Genomic DNA, 13,790 nt, shown 5'->3' with positions numbered 1-13,790 from the left:
CCCACTGCCTGGGGGCTCCTTCTTAGTTTCTTTTGCCAGCTTTGCCTTCTCCACCAGAGATTCAAAATGTGGGTGCCCCAAGGCTCATTCCATGTAGGAGCTACCCAATAGCTTTGAGTATCATGAATATCTATTATTCCCAAATGTGTATCTTTAACCCAGACCTGGAGCTCTAGGCTCATATATACAACTGCATTTTTAACAGTTCCATATGGGTATTTTAAAAAGCATATGAAACATTACACAACTAAAGAATTCTTTTTTTTAATTTAACACAAGTATAAAACATGTACCTTTTTTCTAAAGTTGAGAGTTGTTACATCACAGTGACTAAGAAACTTTCCATTCTTACTTCCAGTCCTGCTCCTTTCCCCTTTGTTACCCTCAGTGGATCGCACCAGTCACCTATTGTTTAAACCAAACCTGAAGCTTCATCCCTGACTCCAGTCCTTCTCTCATATGCCACATCCAGTTCACCAATAATCCTGCTGGCTCTGCCTCTAAAGCGCATCCAGGATTCTTGGTGAAGGCTTTGTGACCACCTGCTCCAAACACACAGCAGTGACAGACAAAAATCTGAGACAGAGCTGGGGGTCAAAAATAAGATAAATATCGGCCGGGCACAGTGGCTCACACCTGTAATCCCAGCACTTTGGGAGTCCAAGGCAGGTGGATCCCCTGAGGTCCGGAGTTCGAGACCAGCCTGACCAACATGGTGAAACTCCGTCTCTACAAAAAAAAAAAAAATACAAAAACTAGCTGGGCGCAGTAGCGCATGCCTGTAATTCCAGCTACTTGGGAGGCTGAGGCAGGAGAACTGCTTGAGCCCGGGAGGCAGAGGTTGCAGTGAGCTGAGATAGCGCCATTGCACTCCAGCCTGGGTGACAGAGTGAGACTCCGTCTCAAATAAATAAATAAATAAAAGATAAATATCTCAAAATAGAAAAAGAAAAAAAAGGACAATAAAAGCCCTTCTATTCAAACCAAAATGCCAAGTTACCTGAGGAAGCCCAATGCTACGGGAAGACATTCAACAGGATCAACTATTGAAAGAGGAATTTTGTTTAGATAAAAACAGTAAACTATTAAACAAAAACATGTAGAAAAGGTAGAAAATTTAAAACTAGCTAGATCAACGGAATAGAATAATAATCCAGAAATAAACCCTCACATATATGTCAACTGGTTTTCAACAAAGGTACCAAGACCATTAAGTGGAGAATGATCTTTTCAATAACCAAGCAGAAAAAAGTTGGACCCTTACCTTACACCAAATACAGAAAGTAACTCAAAATGGATCAAAGATCTAAATATAAGAGCTAAGACTAGAAAACTCTTAGAAGAAACATAGGGGAAAATATTCATAACATTGGATTTGGCAACAATTTCTCGGATATGACACCAAGAGCACAGGCAATAAAAGAAAAAATAGATTAAACTGAACTTCATCAAAAGTAAAAAGTTTTGTGCATCAGAGCAAGGGTCCCCAACCCTCAGGCCACAGACCAGTACTGTTCTGTGGCCTGTTAGGCATCAGGCCACTCTGCAGGAGGTGGCGGCGGGAGAGCGAGCATTACTGCCTGAGATCTGCCTCCTGTCAGATCGGCGGTGGTATTAGATTCTCATAGGAGCATGAATCCTATTGTGAACTGCACATGTGAGGGATCTAGGTTGCACGCTCCTTATGAGAATCTAATGCCTGATGATCTGTCACTGACCCATCACCCCCAGATGGGACCATCTAGTTGCAGGACAACAATCTCGGGGCTCCTACTGACTCTATATTATGGTGAGTTGTATAATTATTTCATTATATATCACAATGTAACAATAATAGAAATAAAGTGCACAATAAATGTAATAACGCACTTGAAACGCCCCAAAACCATCCCCTGACCTCTGGTCTCTGGAAAAATTGTCTTCCATGAGCCCAGTGCCTGGTGTCATAAAGGCTGGGGGCTGCTGCATCAGAGGGCACTATCAAAAAGTGAAAAGAAACCTACAGAAAGGGAGAAAATATCTGCAAATCATATATCTAATAAGGGATTAATATCCAGAAAATATAAATACTCTTACAACTCAACAACAACAAAAACAACTCAATTTTAAAATGGGCAAAGGACTTGAATGAACATTCTTCCAAAGAAGATATACAAATGGCCAATAGGTGCACAAAAAGATGCCCAACATCACTAATGATTAGGGAAGTAAACATCAAAACCACAATGAAATACCACTTCATACCCACTGAGATAGCTATTATTGGCCAGGCACGGTGGCTCACGCCTGTAATCCCAGCACTTTGGGATGCCGAAGCAGGCAGATCACCTGAGGTCAGGAGTTCGAAACCAGCCTGGCCAACATGGTGAAACGCCGTCTCTACTAAAAATACAAAAATTAGCCAGGCATGGTGATGAGGGCCTATAATCCCAACCATTTGGGAGGCTGAGGCACAAGAATCGCTTGAACCCAAGAGGTGGAGGTTGCAGTGAGCTGAGATCATGCCACTGCACTCCAGCCTGGGTGATAGAGTGAGACTCCATCTCAAAAAAAACTAAAAATGAAAAAAAAAAGTTAAACATAGAATTAACATATGATCTGGCAATTCCCCTTCTAGCCATATATCCAAAAGAATTGAAAGCAGGACTCAATCAGATACTTAGACACCAACGCTCATAGCAGCGTCACTCACAATAACCGGAAGAGGGGAAGAACACAAATGTCTATCGCCTGATGAATGCGTACGCACGATGTGGTGCATGCACGTGAATAACTATTGTTCCTCCACAAAAGGAATGAAGCTCTAATGCTGCATTTGCTGCAGCATGGATGAACTTGGGTAACATTATTGTAAGTGAAATAATCCAGACACAAAAGAGCAAATAACATACGATCCCACTTACATGAGGTACCTGGAATAGGCAAATTCACAGAGACAGTAAGTAAATTAGCGCCAAGCCAAGGCTGAAGGAAGGGAAGTGGGGAGTTCTTGCTTAATAGGTACCAAGTTTCTGTTTGGGGCAATAAAAAAATTGGAAATTGCAAGGCCGGGTGCAGTGGCTCATGCCTGTCATCCCAGCACTTTGAGAGGCTGAGGCAGGTGGATCACCTGAGGTCGGGAGTTCAAGACAAGCCTGACCAACATGGAGAAACCCCATCTCTACTAAAAATACAAAATTAGCCAGATGTGGTGGTGCATGCCTGTAATCCCAGCTACTCGGGAGGCTGAGGTAGGAGAATCGCTGGAACCCAGGAGGTGGAGGTTGCAGTGAGCCGAGATTGCACCATTGCACTCCAGCCTGGGCAACAAGAGTGAAATTCTGTCTCAAAAAAAAAAAAAAAAAAAAAGGTTAAAACAAAAAACTTCATGTTATACATATTTTACCACAATTTTTAAAAATTAAAAATTTAGCCAGGTGTGGTGGCTCACGCCTGTAATCCCAGCACTTTGGGAGGCTGAGGGGGATGGATCACGAGGTCAGGAGATCGAGACCATCCTGGCTAACATGGTGAAACCCCGACTCTACTAAAAATACAAAAAAGTTAGCCAGCCATGGTGGCAGGTGCCTGTAGTCCCAGCTACTCGGGAGGCTGAGGCAGGAGAATGGCGTGAACCCAGGAGGCGGAGCTTGCAGTGAGCCAAGATCACGCTACTGTAGTCGAGCCTGGGCGACAGAGCGAGACTCCCTCTCCCTCCCAAAATAATAATAATTAAAAATTTAATATGCCAAAACCACTGACTTGTACACTTTAAATGGGAAAATTGTATGGTGTGTTAAGTTATATCTCAGTAAAGGCTTTCTTTTGTTTTTTTGTTTTCATTTTTTTTTTACTTTTGAGACGGAGTCTCACTCTGTCGCCCAGGCTGGAATGCAGTGGCGTGATCTTGGCTCACTGTAACCTCCGCCTCCTGGGTTCAAGCGATTCTCCTGCCTCAGCCTCCCGAGTAGCTGGGATTACAGGCACTCACCACCACACCTGGCTAATTTTTGTATTTTTAGTAGAGACGGGGTTCCACCATGTTGGCCAGGCTGGTCTTGAACTCCTGACCTCAGGTGATCCGCCTGCCTCGGCCTCCCAAAGTACTGGGATTACAGGCGTGAGCCACTGCGCCCGGCCTCAGTAAAGTTGTTTTTAAAAAAAGACCTCAGCAGAGCCCTGGTGGAACTTAACAAGCTCATCTTTACATCCACATGGATAAGCAATGGGCCATGAACAGTCAAGCGATGCTGAAGAACAAACCGGGAGATCAGCTCTTGCTTCACTCCCCAAGACTTACTGTGAAGCTAAAATAATTAATACTCTGTGGATTGGACAGGGAAGGCATGGGGCAGAACGAGAGCCAGAAACAGGCCTGACGTATGAAACCTGGTGTTTGACAAAGGTGGTGGCACCATTCCAAATCAGAGAAAAAGGGTGGAGCAGCCGCCAAATGATGTTGGAAAACCCGGTCACCCGTCAGCAGAAAGAGGAAGCACCACTCGCGAATAAATTCCAGGTGTATCAAAGACCTAAGCATGGAAAGCAAACTCTAAAGCCGCAAAAAAAATACAACAGAACAGCTCTGTGATGGTGAGGTAACGAAGGATGACTTAAGACTAAAGTAATAGATTAATAAATGTGACTATGATACAATAACACCATACCATAAAAGACAGCATAAAGAAAATGAAAAACAATTGGTTTTCTGAATGTAGAAAAAATTTCTACAAATTCATATGAAAAATACAAATAACTAATCAGAAAAATCAACAAATTACAAGAGGGAAGAAGATGCTCAAAACGATTGGCAATCAGGGAAAACCAGATTAAAATAACGAAGAGCTGCCACTTCACATCCGACGTTCAGCACACAGTGTTAAAACCTGGTGATGAGTTGGAAGAGAGAACTGCAGAATTGTTTTGGAGAGTATTTGGCCACTTCTAGGAAATTTTTAAATGAGCATCCCCAGGAGTTAGGAAACCACTTCTAACCACACTCCAGGCACATTCTGGGGTAGCCCTGTTTGTAATAGTAAGAAAGGAAAATAAAAATGCCTTTCACAAGAAGACAGAAAAATTAACTGTGGCATATGCACACAATGGAATATTATTCTACAGTTAAAAATGAATGAGCACGTAAAACTAAATAAGCCTATGCACATTAACATGGAAAAATGTTTAAAATAATGTTGAGGGGTAAAGGCTGGCTGCGAAATAATCACATTATTATCTGTGAATACACAGATGCGCTCACACGCTACATTATTTATGGATACACGCACAGCGAAAGGTAGAATGCCCACACATCCACGTGCCCTGGCAGGATAAACACAAATCAGGACACCTGCTCCCACAGGGAGAAAAAGAGAAAGAGAAGAGAATCTGACTGGGGGACTATATTCAAAAGACTTCAACCACATCTGTAATATTTTAGTTCTCTTAAGAAAAATCTCCCAAGCTAACTCCCAATGTACAGAGAAATGCAGACCAGGGGAGCGTGCAGAGGAACACATATGTTAAGTAAGACTAGACACAGGCATGCAGGGGAACATGTATGTTAAATAAGACTAGACACAGGCATGCAGGGGAACATGTATGTTAAATAAGACTAGACACAGGCATGCAGGGGAACACGCATGTTAAATAAGACATCACATGGCATACAGAGGAACACATGTTAAATAAGACAACACACGGGCATGCAGGGGAACACGTATGTTAAATAAGACATCACATGGCATACAGAGGAACACATGTTAAATAAGACAACACACGGGCATGCAGGGGAACACGTATATTAAAAAAGACATCACACACGGATGCAGACACACACATATGTTAAATAAGGCATCACACGGGGATGCAGAGAAACACATGTTAAATAAGACTAGACATGGGTATGCAGAGAAACACGTATGTTCAATAAGACAACACACAGGCATGGAGTCAGCAAGACCGAGACTGGAAACACAGATGACCCAGACAGTGAACAGCTCCAGAAAAGCTCCAATTCCATTCCCAAGAAAGACAAATTACATAGGAGGAAAAGTTTCTCCCTTCACCTTATAGCGTTTCTGTCTCCCAGGCACCAGGACGCTCTCTAACAAATGCTGAAATGTCAGCAAAGCGGCCTTAGGAGTCGTCCTGGCAGGCCAAAGACGTGAAAGACAGAAACGCATTTGAACAAGGAGGAGTTGCTGTGACCCTCTGGGGCCGGAAAACAACTCTTCTTTTTTGACGCAGAATTCAAAGTTGTGTAGACCCAGGCTGGACATTTCTATCATCTTGAGAGCCATAAAAACACAAAATCCGCTCAAGTGGTGTGAGCAGCCTCTAGAATAAATTACAACCTAACTGCAGTCCACTGGGCCTCTGAGGCCTCCAGTGTTTGAGTGGAGAGGCCCTTGCCATGGTCCACTACTATATTTCAGGAAAAAATCTGGTCTACATTCCAGCCATTCCAGCCAGCAAATGTGATGAGGCAGCCCAGAGGGGACAAGGGCAGGTCTGAGGTGACAGTGCCTTAGGACAAGGGCAGGGCACTTCCATTCACTTGTCGGGAGGTGACAGTGTCTTCAGCGAACCAGCATATTTAACCCCAGGAAGGCTGAGAATTAAATGTAGCAATGTTTGTGGAAATCAGATTTTCCGAATTAATATTTTTTGAGTTATGATGAAGAATTTATCAGACCATATGAAGCTGTATTTAGCATCACATTGGCCCTGTGATTCGAATTTAAAATATTCAATGGAACTGATTGAGACTTGTAATTTTAAGTTGAAAACCTAATAAATTTATAGAAAGTATTGAACCATTTAAGCAAATTTATGATTCACCATATTTACACTTTAATTTATTCAATATACGATACTTAAGTACTTAGGAAGGTCTAGTTACAGTAAATTGATAAACCAAATTTTAAATGTCTAACATTAGGTTTATAAAATAGGATAAAACATTACTTAAAATCTTCTTGAAAATGAATGTTAAAAATTGCTAAATTTACAAATCTAATTTTTCATAAGTTGAATCTAAAAGCTTTTTTTTTTTTTTGAGACAGAGTCTCACTCTGTCACCCAGGCTGGAGTGCAGTGGCGCAATCTCGGCTCACTGCAAGCTCCGCCTCCTGGGTTCAAGCGATTCTTCTGCCTCAGCCCCCCGAGTAGCTGGGACTACAGGCATGCACCACCACACCCGGCTAATTTTTGTATTTTTAGTAGAGACAGGGTTTCACCATGCTGGTTAGGCTGGTTTCAAATTCCTGACCTCGTGATCTACCCGCCTCGGCCTCCCAAAGTGCTGGGATTACAGGTGTGAGCCACCGCGCCTGGCCCCTAAAAGCTTTTAAAAACCCAATGTTTTTGGAGTTCTAACTTTAAAAATTGAATGTTGACATTTAGAAACTAGTTTCTGAAAAATATTTTCTATGCACGAAATCCATTCTCAAGAGTACTAACAAACCCACATTTATCATGAAGGATTTTCTTCAAGTCAGATGACAAAATAAGAAGTATCACCATAATTCTCATTTAATATTGTTTTAAGAGTTCTCACCAACATAACAGGACATGAATAGGAAATAAAGAAAGAAATAGATAAAATGATCACCGCTGGCAGACAGTGATAAAACTCCCAGGAACTTGGTTAAGAACCAACCCAGGATCTCCCAGCTGCCTCAGAATCACCTGGCAGACCATTAGCAAATTCTTGAGGGGACAGCAGGAGGAGGGGGGAGGCGGAGGCAGTGCAGTGGCTCACGCCTGTAATCGTAGCCCTTTGAGAGGCAGAGGTGGGAGGATCGCCTGAGCCCGGGAGTTCAAGATTAGACTGGACAACATAGTGAGACCCATCTCTACAAAAAAAAATTTTTTAATTAGCCAGGCATGGTGGCACACACCTGTAGTTCCACCCTCAGGAGGCTAAGGTGGGAGGATGGCTTGAGCCCAGGAGGTTGAGGCTGCAGTGAGCCATGATCACTGGAGTGCCCAGCCACTGCACTCCAGCCTGGGCAACAAAACGACAGAGCAAGACCCTGTCTCTCAAAAAAAAAAAAAAAGAGAGAGAAATAGTAAAATATATATATACATATTTTGAAAGAAAGAAATGCTAATTCTTTCCCAGAAAGAACTCAGAAATCAGAGGGCAGGGCCCAGCACTCTGGGTTTTACACGCCTTACAGGGAGATTCTGATGTTCACCCAAGTTGTGAGCCCCAGTGGTCCAGAGCATCAGCTTGAAAAGCTTCCTTCTGGTTTGTGTGCCCCTCCCGACTTCCAAAAAAGACAGAAAGCAGCACAAAACCCAAAAGCGCAGGATGATGAGATCAAACCAATAAGAGAAAGGAAAAAACTGGCAGGAAAAGCAACCTCCAGGTATCGTAATCACAACCAAAACTTCGGTCCAAGCCCAGCTCTACCCAGAAGGGGTGTGCACTGGCACCCAGAACCAGCAGCCTGATGGATGGACAAACACCAGAAGCCAGCAGTGACGCCAGACAGGGACAGCCAGGAAATGCAACGAAATAAATGCCTCAATCGAAATGCCGCCAATCAATACAAACCACTTAGGAATAGCTTTAACAGTGCAGGTGACTTTTATAAAGAAACTACAAAATCTATTTACAAAAAAAAAGGAAAGCTGAATAAATTTTCATACATACTACATTCCTGGATGGACAGACAGAATATATATTTATTTCTAAACTTGATTCTCCTGAAATCAATTTATAGATTCTGATAAATCAAAATCCCAACGGGGTTATTGGGACTACAACAAAATGATGGCAAAATCTATCTGGAAAACTAAGTAGGCAAAACATTAAAGAATGATTCAAAGAAGAAAAGCAAGGAGAACAGGACTGGCTTCATGAGACATTAAACCCCTCCTCTGAGCTACACAATGAGACCACAGGCACGGACAGGGAGAGACCACCGATGTGCATGACTCAAAGCAGGGCACGACCAAGTGATGAGAAGGTGAAGGGTTTTCGTTTGTTTGAGACAGAGTCTCGCTCTCTCGCCAGGCTGGAGTGCAGTGGCGCAATCTCGGCTCACTGCAACCTCCGCCTCCCGGGTTCAAGTGATTCTCCTGCCTCAGGCTCCCGAGTAGCTGGGACTACAGGCGCGCACCACCACACCTAGCTAATTTTTTTTGTATTTTTAGTAGATACGGGGTTTCACAGTGTTGGCCAGAATGGTCTCGATCTCTTGACCCCATGATCTGCCTGCCTCAGCCTCTCAAAGTGCTGGGATTACAGGCGTGAGCCACTGGTGAAGTTTTTTAATAGTATAATTTACAGGAGAAACAAGGCTCATCCAACTTTTAGGCATTTGTCCCAAGGAAATAATCAGAGATGTCTAAAGATATAGGTATGTGTTTTGGTTTATCTACAAAAGCAAAATAGGAAATAACCCAAATGCTTGACAAGAGGAATCTACCAGAGTTCTGCCCACAAGGCAGAATCGTCTCCTCAGAGGACACTCGGCAGTGGGGGTTGCCGGGACATCAGATGCTGAGACATCTGTGTGCAGTGAGCACTCATGGGGCCCTCACCCTGCATCTTGTACAAGCCGGCACAGCTGCACCAGGCGGCCTGCCCACGACGGGAGGGGGGTGCCCGCAGTAGCCCTGGAGGGTGGTATCAATTGTGTATTTAAAAACCTACACACAGAAAAAGCTTGGAAGGAAGGAAATATCTCAAAATATTAACAGTGGATATCGCAGGATGGTGGCAGTGTGTGTCATAAAATAAGAAAATCAGTTATTTTTTGTAAACAGAAAAGAAAAATGTTTATCCTCTGCTGACATTTAAACAAAGAATAAATAAAATAACTTTGAGGTATTTAAATTAAAGATGTTATATTAACAACAATAGACAAAAGGAAATTACAGCACACACACATGAACTTAACATGTGTTAAATACCAACACAAGTATTGGGTACTTTCTATGCCCTGAAGCCTTAGGCTCTAGAAAAATCCTACTGAAAAGCAAGGAGGCAACAGCTGCCTCAGAGAGGAGGGGCGTTGGGGAGGGGCTAAGAGCCAGCGGGACCTCTCGCTCCACCCCTAGTTTCTCCTTCTCCAGGAGGAACCAGTGTTTTCCTTCTTAGCTCCAGGCCAGGTACAGTACCTGGTAGGCAGTGTGCACCCAATAAACGTTAATGGAGAAATTTCCAAAATGAAATGGCAAAGAACCCCAGAGATAACTCACAAAAGTAAACACCATTTAGTAATGTGTGAACATGCTCAAGCTCATCAGTAATGGAAAAGGACAACAAGGTACAGATTTATATTGAGTAAATTCACAAGAGCTTTGAAAATATATCCAGTGGTGGCAAAGCTGACATTAAAACTAATGATTTAGGCCAGACGCGGTGGCTCATACCTGTAATCCCAGCACTTTGGGAGGTCGAGGCGGGTGGATCACTTGAGGTCAGGAGTTCGACGCCAGCCTAGCCAACATGGTGAAACCCCATCTCTACTAAAAATACAAAAAATCACCTGGGCGTGGTCGTGGGTGCCTGTAGTCCCAGCTACTCAGGAGGCTGAGGCAGAAGAATCACGTGAACCCTGGAGGTTGAGGTTGCAGTGAGTCGAGATCGCGCCACTGCACTCTAGCCTGGGCAACAGATCTAGACTCAGTCTCAAAAAAAAAAAAAAAAAAAATCACAAAAAAACCCTAACGATTTACACAGAACTGGTGGAATATGAACTTATATATCCCATTTGGAAAACAAACTGGCAAAATGTCTCAGGAGCCATGAAATGTTTGAACACTTGTGCCCAGTCCACTCTGACAATCTGTATCACCAAAATAATGCAAAATAATAATAACCCCATCTCTACTAAAAATACAAAAATCAGCTGGGCTTCGTGGTGGGTGCCTGTAATCCCAGCTACTCAGGAGGCTGAGGCAGGAAAATCAGTTGAACCCGGGAGGGAGGTGGAGGTTGCAGACATGGACACGGGGACACACGGACACGCAGGCACAGACACGGACACATGGACACAGGAACACAGAGACACATGGCACAGACACAGGGATGGGACACGTGGCACAGACACGGACACACAGACACAAAGATACAGAGACACACATACAAAGACAAAGACACAGGGACACAGACACAGAGACACACAGACACAAACACAGTCACGGGGACACAGAGACACACAGCACAGACATGGACACACAGACAGAGGGACACACAGCACAGATACATGGCACAGACAGACACACAGACACAGAGACACACAGACACATACACAGACACAGGGACACACAGAGACATACAGCACAGACACGGACACACAGACACAGGGACAGAGAGACACACAGCACAGACACAAGGACACACAGCACAGATACATGGCAAAGACTCACAGATACAGAGACACACAGACGCATACACAGACACAGGGACACAGAGACACACAGCACAGACACAGGGACACACAGCACCGACACGGACACAGGGACACACAGACACAGACACAGGGACAGAGAGACACACAGCACAGACACAGAGACAGAGACACACAGCACAGACACAGACACACGGACACAGAGACACACAGCACAGACACAGAGACACACAGCACAGACACAGAGACACACAGAACAGACACACAGACACAAGGCACAGACAGAGACACACCACGGCACAGACACAGACACAAGGACACACGGTACACACACAGACACACAGACACAGGGACACAGGGACACACAGACACAGACACAGAGACACACAGCACAGACACAGGGACACACAGCACAGACACAAGGACACACAGACACAGGGACACATGGTACACACACAGACACACGGACACAGGGACACACAAATACAGGGACAGAGAGACACACAGCACAGACACAGGGATACATAGCACAGACACGAACACAGAGACACACATACACAGACACAGAGACACACAGCACAGACACGAACACAGAGACACACATACACAGACACAGAGACACACAGCACAGACACGAACACAGAGACACACATACACAGACACAGAGACACACGGCACAGACACGGACACATGGACACAGAGACACACATACACAGACACAGAGACACAGCACAGACACGGACACATGGACACAGAGACACACATACACAGACACAGAGACACACAGCACAGACACGAACACAGAGACACACATACACAGACAAAGACACACAGCACAGACACGGACACAGAGACACACATACACAGACACAGGGACACACAGCACAGACACGAACACAGAAACACACATACACAGACCAGAGACACACGGCACAGACACACACAGCACAGACACAACAGCAGTCACACATGTAAAGACCCGCCCTCACTCTGGCACCCAAGGTCGGGGAGTGCTCCCAGCCCCACAGAGGGCAGGAAGGCTGGAACCACACTGCTGCAGGCTTCTTCTGGGCCCCCTAACCCTAACCCAAAACTGACCCCACATTCCCCCAGACTCTAGGTCGCAGCCACACGCCCTCCACCTGGGCCAGGGGGGCACGAGTCACACACCCTCCGCGTGGGCCAGGGGGGCACCCTGCCTTTCCACAGCCGTCTGTGAGGAGCTTCTGGGGCACACCTCAGCCAGGCATGGTCTAGCCACCTCCACACTTCACAGCCCAGCCATACCCCACAGGGCCCCCCAGTTCTGAAAATGCCAAGAGCTGGCAGAGGTGACTGGGGACTCAGAGCTGTTATGTTCTATGAGAAACTATGGATGCTCCCTTGTCCCCATACATCTGGCCCAGGCTGGCCAGCCCCTGTACCCATCCCTGTGGCACAGAGCCCTACCCACGCCTCATCAACCTGGACCAGCCCCTCAGAGGGTCTGCACTGAGCCGGGGGAGACCACAAATCCTGCACAGGTGCAGGGGTCCCTGGGCCAGGGCAGGTGGGGCTGGTGCCAGTCAGGCCCAGTCCAGGGAGACTGCTTACTACTCTCAGGCTGGTTCTACACGGGAGCCAAGCTGGCAGGGGAGGCACCATCTCCAGGATCTGCTTTGTCACTGACCTTCCGGGCACTGGTTCTCACCCAGAAGCCTGCTTGCAGTTGCCATGGAGAGAGCCTGCAGTTCTCAGCCAAAGACGCCGCAGCATCCCCTCGGCCTCCCCACCCCAGTCCCTGCTCTAACAGGCCAAGAAGTGGGAGCCACCTAGCCTGCTCCAAAGCAAGGACAGGGGAGAAGAAGAGCTAGGCATGGCACGCGGGGACCCTCAACCCCAAGCACACAGGACAGCAGTGAGCTATTACTACAAGCCAGGGACTCTCACGACACCCTCAGGGGCTGGCACACTACACAGTTCTTTGTAAGAGAAGGAAACTGAGGTTAAGAGAGCACATCCCAATCCCAGCACTTTGGGAGGCCGAGACAGGTGGATTATCTGAGATCAGGAGTTCGAGACCAGCCTGGCCAACATGGTGAAACCCCACCTCTACTAAAAAAAAAAAATACAAAAATTAGCCGGGCATGGTGGTGCGTGCCTGTAATCCCAGCTACTCAGGAAGCTAAGGCAGGAGAATTGCTTGAACCTAGGAGGTGGAGGGTGCAGTGAGCCGAGATTGCAGCACTGCACTCCACCCTGGGCAACAGAGAGAGACTCCATCTCACAAAAAAAAAAGAAAGAAAGAAAAAAGAAGGCCAGGCAGGGTGGCTCACACCTATAATCCAAGCACTTTGGAAAGCTGAGGCAGGAGGACTGATTGAGTCCAGGAGTTTTAAACTAGCCTGGGCAACATAGTTAGACTCCATCTCAACAAAAAAAAATTTTTAGGGAGGCTGAGGC

The 13,790-nt window shown here is 45.6% G+C and overlaps 1 protein-coding gene across 23 annotated transcripts in view; it reads right to left on the bottom strand.

Moving 5' to 3' along the window:
• The window catches only part of CACNA1B (calcium voltage-gated channel subunit alpha1 B), a 243,343-nt gene that overhangs the window by 208,447 nt on the left and 21,106 nt on the right, over window positions 1-13,790 (bottom strand). The gene's annotated exons all lie outside the window — the stretch shown is intronic.

The sequence above is a fragment of the Nomascus leucogenys genome, chromosome 8 (assembly GCF_006542625.1).
Source record: "Nomascus leucogenys isolate Asia chromosome 8, Asia_NLE_v1, whole genome shotgun sequence".
NCBI classification, from domain to species: Eukaryota; Metazoa; Chordata; class Mammalia; order Primates; family Hylobatidae; genus Nomascus; species Nomascus leucogenys.
This window is presented reverse-complemented; position numbering and strand designations above follow the sequence as displayed.